At 41.7% G+C, this 16,568-nt stretch overlaps 1 protein-coding gene across 1 annotated transcript in view; it reads left to right on the top strand.

Annotated features, from left to right (window-relative positions):
• Positions 1–6,963: 6,963 nt before the first annotated feature.
• LOC126483946 (nuclear pore complex protein Nup160 homolog) overlaps positions 6,964–16,568 on the top strand; it is a 91,246-nt gene continuing 81,641 nt past the window's right edge. Inside the window, exon 1 of the mRNA XM_050107233.1 lies at positions 6,964–7,345. The gene's annotated coding sequence lies outside the window, so the exon portion shown is untranslated. The remainder of the gene's footprint in view (positions 7,346–16,568) is intronic.

The raw sequence follows: 16,568 nt of genomic DNA, 5'->3' as shown, positions 1-16,568 counted from the left end.
ACGATGTGCGGCATTGGTTAACATGGCAGCTCTGGAAATTTTATAAGACAGCCATTCACCGCCTTGTGTCACAGTGGAACAAGTGTCTCAACAGCCAGGGTCAATACTTCTAGCATACAGGTACTGGTTTCTATAATTATGCCTCCAGTTCGTTTCCTTTTGAACGCCACTCATATTTGCAGAAATAAATGGTTGAAAGTCACTCTTATTTTACTGCACCCACCGGCGTACACAGTTTAAACCAACTCCTCTTGTGGTGTCACCGCCAGACACCACACTTGCTAGGTGGTAGCTTAAATCGGCCGCGGTCCATTTAGTACATGTCGGACCCGCGTGTCGCCACTGTGTGATCGCAGACCGAGCGCCACCACAAGGCAGGTCTCGAGATACGATATAGCACTCGCCCCAGTAGTACGGACGACATTGCTAGCGACTACACGGACGAAGCATCGCTCATTAGCCGAGCAGATAGTTAGCATGCATCGCTCATTAGCCGAGCAGATAGTTAGCATGCATCGCTCATTAGCCGAGCAGATAGTTAGCATGCATCGCTCATTAGCCGAGCAGACAGTTAGAATAGCCTTCAGCTAAGTCCATGGCTACGACCTAGCAAGGCGCCATTTGTAACATTGCATGTACCTCAAGATAGAGTCTCACTTGTATCACCAAGAACGTTGTAAACCAATGAAGATATAAAAGTTAAGTCTTCTAGTAGCTACATACTTTTCTTTATAACATTAATAAGTATCCTGTTTCAGACCTCTATCAAGCCTACTTAAGATTATGCGTGCCTTTCGGCTACTTCAGTGTGGCGTAGCTGTCTTGTTACGCCACAACACCTCTTCCCTGTGGAACTGGCAAGTGGCGAACTGGAGAGTGCCTCCTGATACCTTCCATCTGCCATGCCTCCCAACAGTCGCCACCTGCAGAATAAAGGTTTTTAGTTGTTGCGCCTTCGTTTGCCTTATCATATTCTCCTGAAGAGGGGCAGCAGCCTTTTCAGTAGTTGCAGGGGCAACAGTCTGGATAATTGACTGTTCTGGCCTTGTAACAGTAACCAAAATGGCCTTGCTGTGCTGGTACTGAAAACAGCTGAAGGCAAGGGGAAACTACTTTAATAGTCATGGGTGACTGGAATTCGAGAGTAGGAAAAGGGAGAGAAGGAAACATAGTAGGTGAATATGGATTGGGCTAAGAATTGAAAGCGGAAGCCACCTGGTAGAATTTTGCGCAGAGCATAACTTAATCATAGCTAACACTAGGTTCAAGAATCATGGAAGAAGGTTGTATACATGGAAGAAGCCTGGAGATACTGACAGGTTTCAGATAGATTGTGTAATGGTAAGACAGATATTTAGGAACTAGGTTTTATATTGTAAGACATTTCCAGGGGCAGATGTGGACTCTGACCACAATCTATTGGTTATGAACTGTAGATTAAAACTGAAGAAACTGCAGAAAGGTGGAAATTTAAGGAGATGGGACCTGGATAAACTAACAGAACCAGAGGTTTTAGAGAGTTTCAGGGAGAGCATTAGGGAACGACTGACAAGAATAGGGGAAAGAAATACAGTAGAAAAAGATGGGTAGCTTTGAGAGATGAAATAGTGACGGCAGCAGAGTATCAAGTAGGCAAAAAGACGAGGGCTAATAGAAATCCTTGGGTAACAGAACAGATATTGAATTTAGTTGATGAAAGGAAAAAATACCAAAATGCAGTAAATGAAGCAGGCAAAAAGCAACAGAAATGTCTCAAAAATGAGATCGACAGGAAGTGCAAAATGGCTAAGCAGGGATGGCTAGAGGACAAATGTAAGGATGTAAAGGCGTATCTCATGAGGGGTAAGATAGATACTGCCTACAGGAAAATTAAAGAGACCTTTGGAGAAAAGAGAACCACTTGCATGAATATCAAGAGCTCTGATGGAAACAAAGTTCTAAGTAAAGAAGGGAAAGCAGAAAGTTGGAAGGAGTATATAGAGGGTCTATACAGGGCAATGTTCTTGAGGACTCTATTATGGAAATGGAGGAGAATGTAGATGAAGATGAAATGGGAGATATGGTACTGCATGAAGCGTTTGTAAGAGCAGAGCACTGAAAGACCTAAGTCGAAACAAGGCCCTGGGAGTAGACAACATTCCATTAGAACTACTGATAGCCTTGGGAGAGCCAGCCCTGCCAAAACTGTAGCATCTGGTGAGTAAGATGTATGAGACAGGCGAAATACCCTCAGACTTCAAGAAGAATATAATAATTCCAATCCATAAGAAAGCAGGGGTTGACAGATGTGAAAATTACCGAACAATCAGTTTAATAAGCCACAGCTGCAAAATACTAACACGAATTCTTTACAAGCGAATGGAAAAACTGGTAGAAGCTGATCTCGGGGAAGATCAATTTGGATTCCGTAGAAATGTTGGAACACAAGAGGCAATACTGACCCTACGACTTATCTTAGAAAATAGATTAAGGAGAGGCAAACCTACGTTTCTAGTATTTGTAGACTTAGAGAAAGCTTTTGACAATGTTGACTGGAATACTCCCTTTCAAATTCTGAAGGTGGCAGGGGTAAAATATAGGGAGCAAAAGGCCATTTACAATTTGTACAGAAGCCAGATGGCAGTTATAAGAGTCGAGGGACATGAAAGAGAAGCAGTGGTTGGGAAGGGAGTGAGACAGTGTTGTAGCCTAACCCCGATGTTATTCAATCTGTATATTGAGCAAGCAGTAAAGGAAACAAAAGAAAAATTCGGAGTAGGTATTAAAATCCACGGAGAAGAAATAAAAACTTTGAGGTTCACTGATGACATTGTAATTCTGTCAGATACAGCAAAGGACCTGGAAGAGCACCTGAACAGAATGGACAGTGTCTTGAAAGGAGGATATTAGATGAACATCAACAAAAGCAAAACGAGGATAATGGAATGAAGTCGAATTAAATCGGGTGATGCTGAGGGTATTAGATTAGGAAATGAGACGCTGAAAGTAGTAAACGAGTTTTGCTATTTGGGGAGCAAAATAACTGGTGATGTTCGAAGTAGAAAGGATATAAAATGTAGACTGGCAATGGCAACGAAAGCATTTCTAAAGAAGAGAAATTTGTTAACATGGAGTATAGATTTAAGTGTCAGGAAGTCATTTCTGAAAGTATTTGTATGGAGTGTAGCCATGTATGGAAGTGAAACATGGACGATAAATAATTTAGACAAAAAGAGAATAGGAGCTTCCGAAATGTGGTGCTACAGAAGGATGCTGAAGATTAGATGGGTACATCACATAAATAATGAGGATGTACTGAGTAGAATTGGGGAGAAGATAAATTTGTGGCACAAATTGAGTAGAAGAAGGGATCGATTGGTAGGACATGTTCTGAGGCATCAAGGGATCACCAGTTTAGTATTGGAGGGCAGTGTGGAGGGTAAAACAGTAGAGGGAAACCAAGAGATGAATACACTACACAGATTCAGAAGGATGTAGGTTGCAGTAGATACTGGAAGATGAAGATGCTTGCACAGGGTAGAGTAGCATGGAGAGCTGCATCAAACCAGTCTCTGGACTGAAGACCACAACAACAACAAATTCACCTGGCTTAAAAATTTCACAAAGATTGCAGAATTTACTTTCAATTTTATTTGTGTGTTTATCAAAATATCTAACCATAGCAAACGCCCTTATCTTACATCTGTCAACTGAACAGTACGAACACTGAATTTAGTATGTTTCGATTTTCTGCAAGTTTGTGCTTATGGCTCTCTCCTATCAGTTTCTTTACGATCTGAAAACATTTACTGTGAATCAAATATATTGTATTGGCGATTTTACAACCAGGAAAGGAAATTGTAAGTATACCCTGCAGGTGATCTACAACACTGAAAGGAATATTGTGTTTGGCCACGAATCCTACCAATTTCATTGCAGTAGTGTGAGCTTGATTATTTAAATATGCATCAGTTTCAGCTGATTTCACAAATGTACTCAAAATTGTCTGGGGCTTAGATGACACTGCATTCACTTTCTTGACACGATTATCACTTTTAGAATGTTTTTCAACATATCCCAACTCAGACGCAAAATTTATGTAATAGATTCTACATCCTGCCGTATCAGAGTTCGGTTCATCGGTGCATAGCCAACCTTTAATATCAGGATTAGTTTCCCAGACTTTTCCGTGTTTTTGTTTTCGCCTCTTGCATTTAAACACCCCAGTTGTAGATTTCTTGGGAGCACTAGAACACTACCAATGTCTTCTGTTTTCATTGACACAATGTTGCGCTACGTAACACCCTATAAATCGCTCATTGTCCTCACCTGAGCAAACAAGTTAACTGTAATAATCAAAATATCCACGGGTATGCTGCCGGTCTGTAGTGTCCAACGGGCACAATATTTCGGCGATCATACATGTCGCCATCATCAGGTGAACTGACGGACTGAGCTCCTGTGAACGTGCCGGCACGGAGATCCGTACGGTATGGCTGCTCAGAGGGAACTGGGTTCGGTCGCGGCGGCGGCCGATTTAAATACCCTCCGCCCGCGGCGCGCACCCTCCGCCGTCCACGCCCTGCGCCACGGTCGCGCGGTGGAACAGATTGCGACGGCGTCTGAGATGACGCCGGTGTGATGGCTCTGTCCGCCGTGGTCGTCACAACTATACATTTGCTCGATTTACTCTTGATTAACCCGATCGCTGGTTCCCAAGCCTTGCTAAGATTATAGCCACAGTCACGGTTTATGAGGTCGTCATTGGTGCGAATTTCGATGGCCTCTCTAACAACGCTGTCCCAGTATCTCGACGTCTGTACCAGAATCCTCGTGCGGTCATACTCCATGGCGTGATTTTCCGACAAACAATGTTCAGCAACCGCCGACTTGCTCGGATACATCAGTCGAGTGTGCCTCTGGTGTTCACAGCATCGATCCTCGACGGTACGCATCGTCTGACCAATATACGACTTGCCACATTGACACGGAATCTGGTACACGCCGGCCTTCCTCAAACTGAGGTCATCTTTGGCGCTCCCCACCAGTGCACGAGTTTTATTTGGAGGACAAAACACAGTTCCGACCCGGTGTTTCTTCAGAATGCGGGCGATTTTCCCCGAGAGTGCGCCTGTGTGTGGAATAAATGCAGTGCCTACCTCCTCCCTCGTGACTTCATCCATCTCAACAGGTTGTGCTGCAGTGGTTGGGCGGAGAGCACGTTTAATCTGCCACTCTGAGTACCCATTTTTTCGAAATACAGTTCTCAGATGTTCCAATTCCTGGGGTAGACTCTCTGCGTCAGAGATAGTGCGCGCCCTATGTACTAGAGTTTTAAGTACCCCATTCCTCTGTGAAGGGTGGTGGCAGCTGTCTGCGTGCAAATACAGATCAGTGTGCGTAGCCTTCCGATACACCCCATGACCTAGGGTGCCGTCAGCCCTTCTCTTGACCAAGACGCCAAGGAAAGGTAATTTACCCTCCGTTTCAGTCTCCATAGTGAATTTGATGTTGGGGTGTATGGAGTTTAGATGTGTAAGGAAGTCAAGGAGTTTATCCATACCATGTGGCCAGATGACGAACGTGTCGTCCACGTAACGGAAAAAGCAAGTAGGTTTCCATATGGATGACGACAGGGCTTCCTCCTCGAAGTTCTCCATGTACAAATTCGCTACCACCGGTGAGAGTGGGCTACCCATGGCGACTCCCTCCGTTTGTTCGTAGTATTCTCCATTAAAAAGAAAATACGTGGAAGTCAAGACATGCCTAAAAAGTTCAGTGGTCTTCTCGTCAAACTTCTGACTAATTAATTCTAGTGACTCTCGCCGGCACGTTCACAGGAGCTCAGTCCGTCAGTTCACCTGATGATGGCGACATGTATGATCGCCGAAATATTGTGCCCGTTGGACACTATAGACCGGCAGCATACCCGTGGATATTTTGATTATCAAATACGCCGGGAGAAACTCAAGAATCACAAGTTAACTGTAATCATTTTGCCTTATGTATGAGCACTGTGCAAGATGCAAAGCAGTCAGTATGGTGAATTCCTCAGGGTATTCATCCCAGGGAATAATCTAAGTTTACTTATGCAGCTGCTGTGTGATGAAACTGGGGAATCCCACAGCTGGACAGACATGTAGGCTACTCAAAAACGTGTTTGTGAAATAAATTGTCAAAAATTAAAATAATAAAAAAGGTGAAATGTTAAAAATAACGCGCGTTTCGAAAAATCATACAAGAGACGTGTGATCGGAAAGGTGAATCGTATGTTCGTGCACCGTCTTAAATTATCGTACATGTACGATGCAGATTCTACGTTTGTCAGCGCTGCCTCACTGTCGCGATCAGTGAGTGGTCCGGGTTGTTTCCTCAGTTCCCCGCTACTCCCTTCGGAAAATCTACCAACTTGCAATTAACACACTATACAATCTGAAGCAAAAGCTGTGTTTCTTTCTTTTGCTTGCAAGTAAATGCTCTGACTTTCATCTTTATCTTCCAAGTTTGTGCTTCTGTTTTACCATACGGTTTTGTATCACATCATATTACCACACAATTTCAACGATACTAGCCTACATATGTAGAACGCTTATCATCTTATGGATCCTTGTTGCTGGGTTTAGGGCTCATCTTGTACATTTCAGAGTCTAATAAATTAGAAATAACTTTATTTTTTCAGTACCGAATGTACTTTGTTTTAAATCTAAATCACCTCCAAATACAACGGTGCTTCTGGGACTGGACTGACAGTATTGTAGTTAATTTTGAATTTCACATGCAGTATATATTATCTTTATGGAGTCCCTGTTACACCAGCAGAAGCATGTACATAAGATGTACAGTTTGATACATCGTAAAGTAGAAATAATTTTTTACACACTTTGTTGTTCACCAGGTGCAAATAAAAATGAAATTCTTCCTTTACTCGACTTCACATTCTTGTTATTGTCTGCACACCTCCCCCACCACTACACTGTTGCTTCTCAAAGATAAGATGTGTGTGGGAGAGCTTTGGTTATGGCGCGACGTTGAGTGTGTTACAAAATTAGAATGTACATTTTTGCTTTTGTATTTTTGGGATGTGTAGAATGCATTTTATCGATTCAATAAAATATCCATACGATAAGGAGTATTGTGTAATGTGGACTGGCGGTACTGTAAGAACCACTAACTGTAGTGTGTGTGATTTGTTTTAACCTGTGTAGGTCCATCATTTCAGTCTTAAAAGTTTTTGTCAGGAACCATAAGTTTTCGTGTGAGATCTCAACACGTTATGCTGTGTGATTATCTGCCTTGTTGTGTTATTGATGGGGATTTTGTGCATGGATTGACCGTCTGAGCATCAACTGAAAATCATGTGAACTTTGTAAGTATGAATCAAGCATGGCAGATGCTTTGTGAGCACGTATTTTGATTAAATTCAGTAGTTGCATTGTATAATTCGTTTAAATGTTAACAGTTTACGTTTTAACACCATCAGTAGATTGTTTACACGGGGCTCAAATGGAATCCTTACTGTTGATTGTATTGCTAAGTAGGTTTAAGTCATTTCAAACGTCGGCAGGGTGAACATCAACTCGTAACACTCGAAGCAAATGTAATGTCTGTTAGATTTTACAGCTTTAGTAAGATATTTTTGGATAGCAAACTGTCACCCACTGCCTGTTCACAAATATACACAGCTTTACATTATACTGGTATTGATGTATGTAACATATTGATTTATTAAGTGTAATCACACCCCAGTTTGAAAAGATTTCGAATCTGCAACAAATTTCTTTCTCCTAAAGAATGTTTTTCATATGGAAGGGATTGACGAATTTGGCATGTTTGCAACCTTCAAGTATTCTGTCATCATCAAAATACTCGTCGAAGACTTCTCATTATCAAATAGACCTTTCCTGAATTTACTTTGCAGTAGGCCTGTTAGTTTTTACGATGAAAATTGCGTTAAAAATAAAAAATCGTGTTTTATGATATGGCGTGAACTAAACATTTGGCTATGCAACAGTTCAGTCTGTTACCAATGCCTTTATTTGACAGTCATATCCACTTCAACGTTTTTGCATCAAACACCAATCCGAATGTTGATTTCGGGACGTATTTTCATTTTTTAAACATAATCTTGCAATAGTCTACTTCATATATGAATTTAACGTGCCTCATGTTAAACAAAAAGAATTCCATAACTTGAAGTATCAAAAGTTGAATTCTTCTGAGTGGGCCTAAGTAATTTTTTTCAATCCATAGGCTACAGCTGTTCAAAAGCCATTTTATTTACTATCCAGTAACGTATTGTCGTTTAAGACTTTACTCATATCTTGAATATTTTACTAAATAGAATGTATGATGAAATTATACGGGCTAGCCTACTTTTTAAATGAGAATTCACTTTGACATCACTGTACCTAAATTATTTCTGGAAATACTGAAACTGCCAATACCGCCATTATGCTGCGACCCTTGGCATCATTAAATTGGTGGACATAAACCATTCACTGAAATGTTATATGCGTAACAAGAATTAGTTATTCTCATGGCATCACATCTCTTGACATTGGCAGTTCGCAATAAATGTGTCACCTCTGAAGCTAATTTAGGCATCAGTCTACAACACAGATTAAATGTATCACCACAATTCAGATTTTGTGTTCAAATTCATTGATTTTGTGAACAGACAGCCACGCTCCACCTTAACTTAGACCTCGGTATGCTATGAATAGTCTGTCACTATCCCAAAACATAATAGAAAGTATTGGATCCCCCTAAAATCTTCCTTGTGGCGGCAGACTAATCTGCATTACAACCCATGAACTATGTTAGATTGGAAGATGAAAACCTAGCCTAGTTGTGAATTAGCAAAGCCAAACAATGTGAAAGCTAAAAGTCTTGTTGTGGTAACAAATTGATTGTTAGTGAAACCTAATGTTTATGCTTTTGCCAGGTTGAAAAATGCAAGGGGGGTGAAATATGTGGCATTTCCAAAATTGTCATTGGTGTTTTCTATTTCTGTTGTGCACATATGGATCACATGCCACACCACTCTCTCATCATTGGTCAGAGCCAATGTCCGGCATTAATAGGCTGAATGCGCCACAGTTTTGCTCGTGTTATCCATCAACATCTGGTGTTGCCTGCACATCGTTTTTTACATTCATAATTTATCCAATAAGTTTATTTCCATATTATGTTTTATGTTGATGATTGATAATTTATAACTTACAGAAGATATTGTTATATGCGACCGCCAGCTTCATCCTGACCCACAATTTCTTCACTTTTGAAGACCAGACATACCAACAATTAAAGGGAACAGCCATGGGTACCAGGATGGCCCCTTCGTAAGCCAACCTATTCATGGGTTGCTTAGAGGAAGCCTTCTTGGTTACCCAGGCCTGACAACCCAAAGTTTGGTACAGATTTATTGATGACATCTTCATGATCTGGACTCACAGTGAAGAAGAACTCCAGAATTTCCTCTCCAACCTCAACTCCTTTGGTTCCATCAGATTCACCTGGTCCTACTCCAAATCCCATGCCACTTTCCTTGATGTTGACCTCCACCTGTCCAATGGCCAGCTTCACACGTCCGTCCACATCAAACCCACCAACAAGCACCAGTACCTCCATTATGACAGCTGCCACCCATTCCACATCAAACGGTCCCTTCCTTACAGCCTAGGTCTTTGTGGCAAATGAATCTGCTCCAGTCCGGAATCCCTGAACCATTACACCAACAACCTGACAACAGCTTTCGCATCCCGCAACTACCCTCCCGACCTGGTATAGAAGCAAATAACCAGAGCCACTTCCTCATCCTCTCAAACCCAGAACCTCCCACGGAAGAACCCCAAAAGTGCCCCACTTGTGACAGGATACTTTCCGGGACTGGATCAGACTCTGAATGTGGCTCTCCAGCAGGGATACGACTTCCTCAAATCCTGCCCTGAATTGAGAGCCATCCTTCATGAAATCCTCCCCACTCCACCAAGAGTGTCTTTCCGCCGTCCACCTAACCTTCGTAACCTCTTAATTCATCCCTATGAAATCCCCAAACCAGCTTCCCTACCCTCTGGCTCCTACCCTTGTAACCGCCCCCGGTGTAAAACCTGTCCCATGCACCCTCCCACCACGACCTACTCCAGTCCTGTAACCCGGAAAGTGTACACGATCAAAGGCAGAGCAACGTGTGAAAGCACCCACGTGATCTACCAACTGACCTGCCAACACTGTGACGCATTCTATGTGGGAATGACCAGCAACAAACTGTCTATTCGCATGAATGGACACAGGCAGACAGTGTTTGTTGGTAATGAGGATCACCCTGTGGCTAAACATGCCTTAGTGCACGGCCAGCACATCTTGGCACAGTGTTACACCGTCCGGGTTATCTGGATACTTCCCACTAACACCAACCTGTCCGAACTCCGGAGATGGGAACTTGCTCTTCAATATATCCTCTCTTCCCGTTATCCACCAGGCCTCAATCTCTGCTAATTTCAAGTTGCCGCCACTCATACCTCACCTGTCATTCAACAACATCTTTGCCTCTGCACTTCCGCCTCGACTGACATCTCTGCCCAAACTCTTTGCCTCTGCATATGTCTGCTTGTGTCTGTATATGTGTGGATGGATATGTGTGTGTGTGTGTGTGTGTGTGTGTGTGTGCGAGTGTATACCCGTCCTTTTTTCCCCCTAAGGTAAGTCTTTCCGCTCCCAGGATTGGAATGACTCCTTACCCTCTCCCTTAAAACCCAAATCCTTTCGTCTTTCCCTCTCCTTCCCTCTTTCCTGACGAGGCAACTGTTGGTTGCGAAAGCTAGAATTTTGTGTGTATGTATGTGTTTGTATCGGCCTGGCAGCGCTTTCGTGTGGTAAGTCACATCATCTTTGTTTTTAAATATATTTTTCCCACGTGGAATGTTTCCCTCTCTCTCTCTCTCTCTCTCTCTCTCTCTCTCTCTATATATATATATATATATATATATATATATATATATACACACAAAGATGATGTGACTTACCAAACGAAAGCACTGGCACGTCGATAGACACACAAAATACTAGCTTTCGCAACCAACGGTTGCTTCGTCAGGTTGCTTCATCTTTCCTGACGAAGCAACCGTTGGTTGCGAAAGCTAGTATTTTGTGTGTATGTTTGTTTGTTTTTGTGTGTCTATCGACGTGCCAGCGCTTTCGTTTGGTAAGTCACATCATCTTTTTTTTTTTTTCCCCCCCCACCATAAAACTTCCAAATTGCCGTGGCTGTCCCATTGGTATGATTTTATTTTTAGAGGAAGATGTTATTGTCTTCTTTATATGTCCTTTCGTGATTGTTGCCATGTGTATGTAGTGACAACATAGTCACCATATTGGAGATGCTTAGAACGTCCATTTCCGCGTATTGATGACGTCACTGGTCAAAGCAGATGGGTGGAATTGGACGCCTCTGTAATACCCCCCTCCCTAATATCTCTCTCTCACACACACACACACACACACACACACACACACACACACACACACACACACGCAATGATGATGTCCCTTTAATGGCTGTTATGTGTATTTTGATGTTTGTTTTTATAAATAGAGACGCAACAGTCTGTTTTGACAGGCTCTCTTTAGAGCTTTGTTGACGAAATTAGATGAAAATCTCTAAGCTAAAATTGTAGTGAAGTAAAACTTCTTGACACTTCCTTCATCAGTTACACATGCAGATGGATAACTCTGTAAACAATAGGGTCTATTACAATGTAAAACATGCATTTTAATTGTAATGGGAGTGTGGGCCTTTTGTTTCACTCGGAAGTGTGTACAGCATTGATCCACTTCCTTAAGAAATTTGTCATCAATAACCACTTACAATCTGAAAACAACAATTACGTCAATGCAGTTCTTTGCATGGGCAAAGCCTATATACATATTATACCTGTAACAGACAAACTATGCTACTGCATATTCACTTTTGATTTTATAATTGGAGCACTGTACTTGGGAGCAGGAAAATTGGTGAACGAAAGTAGAAGTGAAAGTTGTATGTCCCTTAGCTTTTTTCTTTCTTCCTCCTCAGTACGGATATCGGTTACGTGCCTGGTCAGCAGAAATTGGAAACACTTGGGCAAATAGTATGCAGGGTATTTCAGAAGGAATAGTATGTATTATAGGAGATGGGTGTAAAGATTAATTAGAATAAAACATTTTTAGTTGTTACAGTGATAAGTTTTCGCTCTAGGGACTTATTTATTGATTGTCATTTCTGTTTTGAAGTTCAAGACATGGAGCATTGCTTGAGTTTACACAACTGAGTTTTTCAACTGTGATTGTGATTTGTTGACCAAGTCTACTACATTATTTAAAAGTGCCGCATGTATTTACATATGTTGAGTGTGCTGGTATTATATTTGTGTGCGAATTTTGTAATGGAAGTACTGCGGCTGCCAGTATAGAATACTGTAAACTACTTCCTAAAACCAGATTCAAGTGTGTTTTTTCAGGTTTTCACTAAACTGCCTAAGACTGGTACAGTGCCCAGTTGTCAAATTTTAGCAGAATGTTCCATGTGCAGAACAGATGAAGTAGGAGACATCAAACAGAGTGAGTCAAGAAGGACTTTACAAATTTGGAATGACGTAGAAATGTATTGAGATAAATTACAGAATTGGTAGATGTCATTTTGTAGCAAACAGCACAAAGTTTGATTCACATAGTGCATCAGTACCTCGTTCCGCCATGAGGAATGCCAGCACAGTGCACAGATAGAATGGTTAATTTCACTGATGGAGAGTGTGTTTTATGAATGTTTTGTTTTCATTAAACAAGTTCTGAAACAACTGTTTGGCATGAATTTCACAATTTTCCAAATATGCTAAAGAGCCTCAAAGTAGGTGTAAAATTTGCTCTTGGCACAAGAACTTTGTTGAGACGATTGCACAAGTTACGTCCGATTTCCTGCAATGATTGTGGGAAGAAATTGGTTGCTGGTGGAATGCTTGCCACATCACAGGTGTTAGTCATAGTGAACTGAAATGACACTTGTCACTATTATGTGCAACTTGATGTTGTTTTGTACAAAATGAAGCCTCTACTGATTCTGTAAGTTATCTCAATAAATTTCTACATTCATCCAAAGAAGCAAAGTCCTTTTTGACTCACCCTCTGTTATTGGTTGAACATAATCCTTCAGAATTTTTACAGGCACTGTATCAGTTTTCCACACCAAGTATGTTGTGGATGTATACTTGAACAGCCCCTCTAGCCTTATCATCTGCAGTGCATCTTACACTTTTGAGAAAGAGATGAAGGTAGACACTTGAAACTTTTTGACAGCCTAATTCCAAATCGCCAAGTAATCCTATCAGTATTGTTTACTGATGGAAGCAATTCGTGACAGTATCAGTAACACTTGTAACTCGTATCAGTGGTCTGACCAAAACCCTAATGCCTTTATGGTATGACAGTATAGATAGTCATATCCCTGTGAAACTATGCACTCCTAGAAATAGTCAACCAGGGTCCCTGGACCTTACCCCTTTAGGTTTTTGACTGTAGCGGTGGTTGAAAGGGGAAAAGTAAACATAAGAGACTAATAGATTGTTTGGGTAATTAATAGGGCTGCTCGTGTAAAAGAATTAAAGGATGACATTAGAAGAGCTTCATGTGGTGGTGTCAAGAGAATTCAGGATCGCATTGAAGTCGAAGGTGAAATTTATGAAAATCGAATTATAATATTACGATTTGCCTTCAGTTATTCCTGTGAATGCTTGGGTTACATTCTAACTGTTATTTCTCTGTAACCAATAAAAATAGGATGCATGTTATATATTTATGTACTATTCCTTCTGAAACATCTCTTATTTTAGATCATTTCCAATTTCAAATATGATACAACAGTAATATAGCACTGCTGTGTTGTTGACCCTGAGTGAGCCTTGTAGAATGCAATTTCATAGTGAACTTGGAACAATATTGACACATATGCCTAAACTTATGGATTTCATCCTCCCTCCACCCCCCCCCCCCCCCCGGCCCCCCCCTCCCAAAATCTTGGTAGTGGTGCCAGACTGATCTACATGCTCTAGATGTAAGTTAGGTTGGCAGGTGACAAACTGGTTGTGAATTGGGAAATCAACAAATGTGATGGGAAGAAAATTTGGTTGTGACAACAAATTCACTGGTAGCGAAGCCTAATGTTTACATCCACACCATATTGAAAAATGCAAGGGGCATCCAATAGATAACTTTTACTGATGTTTAATAGTCATTGGTTTTTTATACTTCTACATGTATGATGATCACAATAGGAGTAGATTTGTGACAACAGCATTCATTTGTTCACAGCTGTGATGAAGCCTTCTCATGAGTTGTAACAAAATATGGCTGTGTGATGGGTGGGAGAAATGACATTACCTTCTGCATCTACACATTGACTGCCCCACCATATAGCTTATAGGAAAGAGAGACTGACCAGCGAAGTGCATTGTTTGTTCTTTGGACGAGTAGCTGATTTCTCTGGTTTGAAGTTTATTCTTTGTTCTTTGTGTAGAGTTTTACTTCTGATGTTAATCCAAGTAAAATAAATGTCTCTAAGTGTATGTGGATCTGATTTTTGATCTACATAATTGATGACCCTGAAAACAAGACCAGTGTAAGTTGCAACAACATTTTTTGATTACATCCGTTAAACATGGCAAGGCACAAATAATTTTTTGCAAACCGTCAATGACGAGATCCTGCAGCTGCAAAAAGAGATTGAAGTTTAAGAGCAGTCGACGCTGAGAGATGACAGCAAGACGGACGCGACGATATCACAAACTCAGCAATAACGACAGCGCCGTGAGTGCACACGCGTGCCGAAAATTTTCTGTATACATTTTTGTTCATGCCAACTGCGCCATGTCTACAATTGCAGGGAGCTCCATTTACACGATCACAACCAGACGTATGGTTTGCGATTTTGGAAAGCTTTTTCGCACAACAATGGATCACAGAGGACTGTGAACAATTTACACTGGTAATTAGCAGTTTGCACCAGACAGTGACGATAATAGTTTCCAATGTGTTTCTACACCCACCCCATCAACAAGCATACCTCGCCCTGAAGACTTCGCTACCGCATGAAGCTACCCGAGCAGAGGCTTTCACAAGTGCTTTACCAGGAGAAACGTGGAGACAGAAGTCCCTTTGGAGTTTTGGAGACATTTGTGAGCGATAGCGGACTGTAGCATAATATCTGAGTTGCTGCTACATATCTGGCGACAATAGTTTCCGACTCAATTACAGTTGACATTAATAGCATATGAAGGACAACTATTGAATAAATTCCTGCAAGTAACTGATAGAGCATATGCCTCATTGGAATCAACCACTATGACATGTGTAGCAGCTACTAATATGAGTGACACAACAGAAGGTGACAAACATGCATCACAGTTTTTGGTGGAGCTGATGCTGAATTGTGCCGCTGCATCTTGCCGACAATTCAGGTCTAATCTGTACAATGAATTAGCAAGACTGTGTGGATTCACACAACCAGTTATCACCCAACAAGCAACGGGATGGCGGAAAGGTGGCACAGAACACTGAAGGCGGTCCTCAAGCTGGACGGAGGTACTACCACTAGTACTTCTAGGTTTATGGACTGCGTGATATAGGCGCATCAGTGGTGGAGATGGTTTATGGAGAACCACTGAGAATTCTTGCAGACTATCTCACAGTGGCACCACTACAACCACAAATGGAGCTACCACTGCTGGTACAGTGCATTCGCGACCTTGTAGCAAGAATGAGAGGGCCACCAGCATCCCGCCATGGTGAACATCTGGTTTTCATGCACAAAGCCTCGACGGATTGTGCGCACGTCATATTGCTCACAGACGCCTTACGGGCTACCCTACAACCTCCTTATACTGGGCCCTTTCAAATACTGTGACATAATGCCCATACTATAGACATCTCGCAAAATTGAAAAAGTTGTCGCGTTTTCCATTGAAAGAGTGAAACCAGCATGGACCTTACCATCGCCAATGCATTAAAACACTCTTCCAGTTCAGGATTATCAAGGGTCAGGCGAGCCTACACCCATTCGAACTGAAGAGACAACACCAAGATGCAAGAGGACTATAGAGCAACCAGTCACACCTGTGCTCACATCAACAGGTCATCTGTACAAGAGCTGGACGACAAGTCAAATTCAAGTACTCCTACATTCCAGGTGCTCCGTACTTTAAAGGGGGGGGGGGGGCTGTGTGGGGAAAAGAGATTGACCAGTGAAGTGTGTTGTTTGTTCTTTGGACGAGTAACTGATTTCTCTGATGTGATGTTTATTGTTTGTTTTTCGTTTTTTGTTTAGCGTTTTATTTCCGACGTTAATCGAAGGAAAATAAATGTCTCTAAGCGTATGTGGATTTGATTTCTGACCTACAAGTGCATGGTTTCTTCTAAAAGGCCTTTTTTTAATTCTATTAGTATTTGTGGTTGAAATCTAGTAGCCTCCTTATAAATCTGATATGGAACACAGCTGAGAACACCTGTGGCATTTATTTCTGAATAACTCCCTGTTGCCTTCATTTAATTATCCGCTGCAAGCA

The sequence above is a fragment of the Schistocerca serialis genome, chromosome 6 (genome assembly GCF_023864345.2).
Source record: "Schistocerca serialis cubense isolate TAMUIC-IGC-003099 chromosome 6, iqSchSeri2.2, whole genome shotgun sequence".
In the NCBI taxonomy this organism is placed as follows: Eukaryota; Metazoa; Arthropoda; class Insecta; order Orthoptera; family Acrididae; genus Schistocerca; species Schistocerca serialis.
This window is presented reverse-complemented; position numbering and strand designations above follow the sequence as displayed.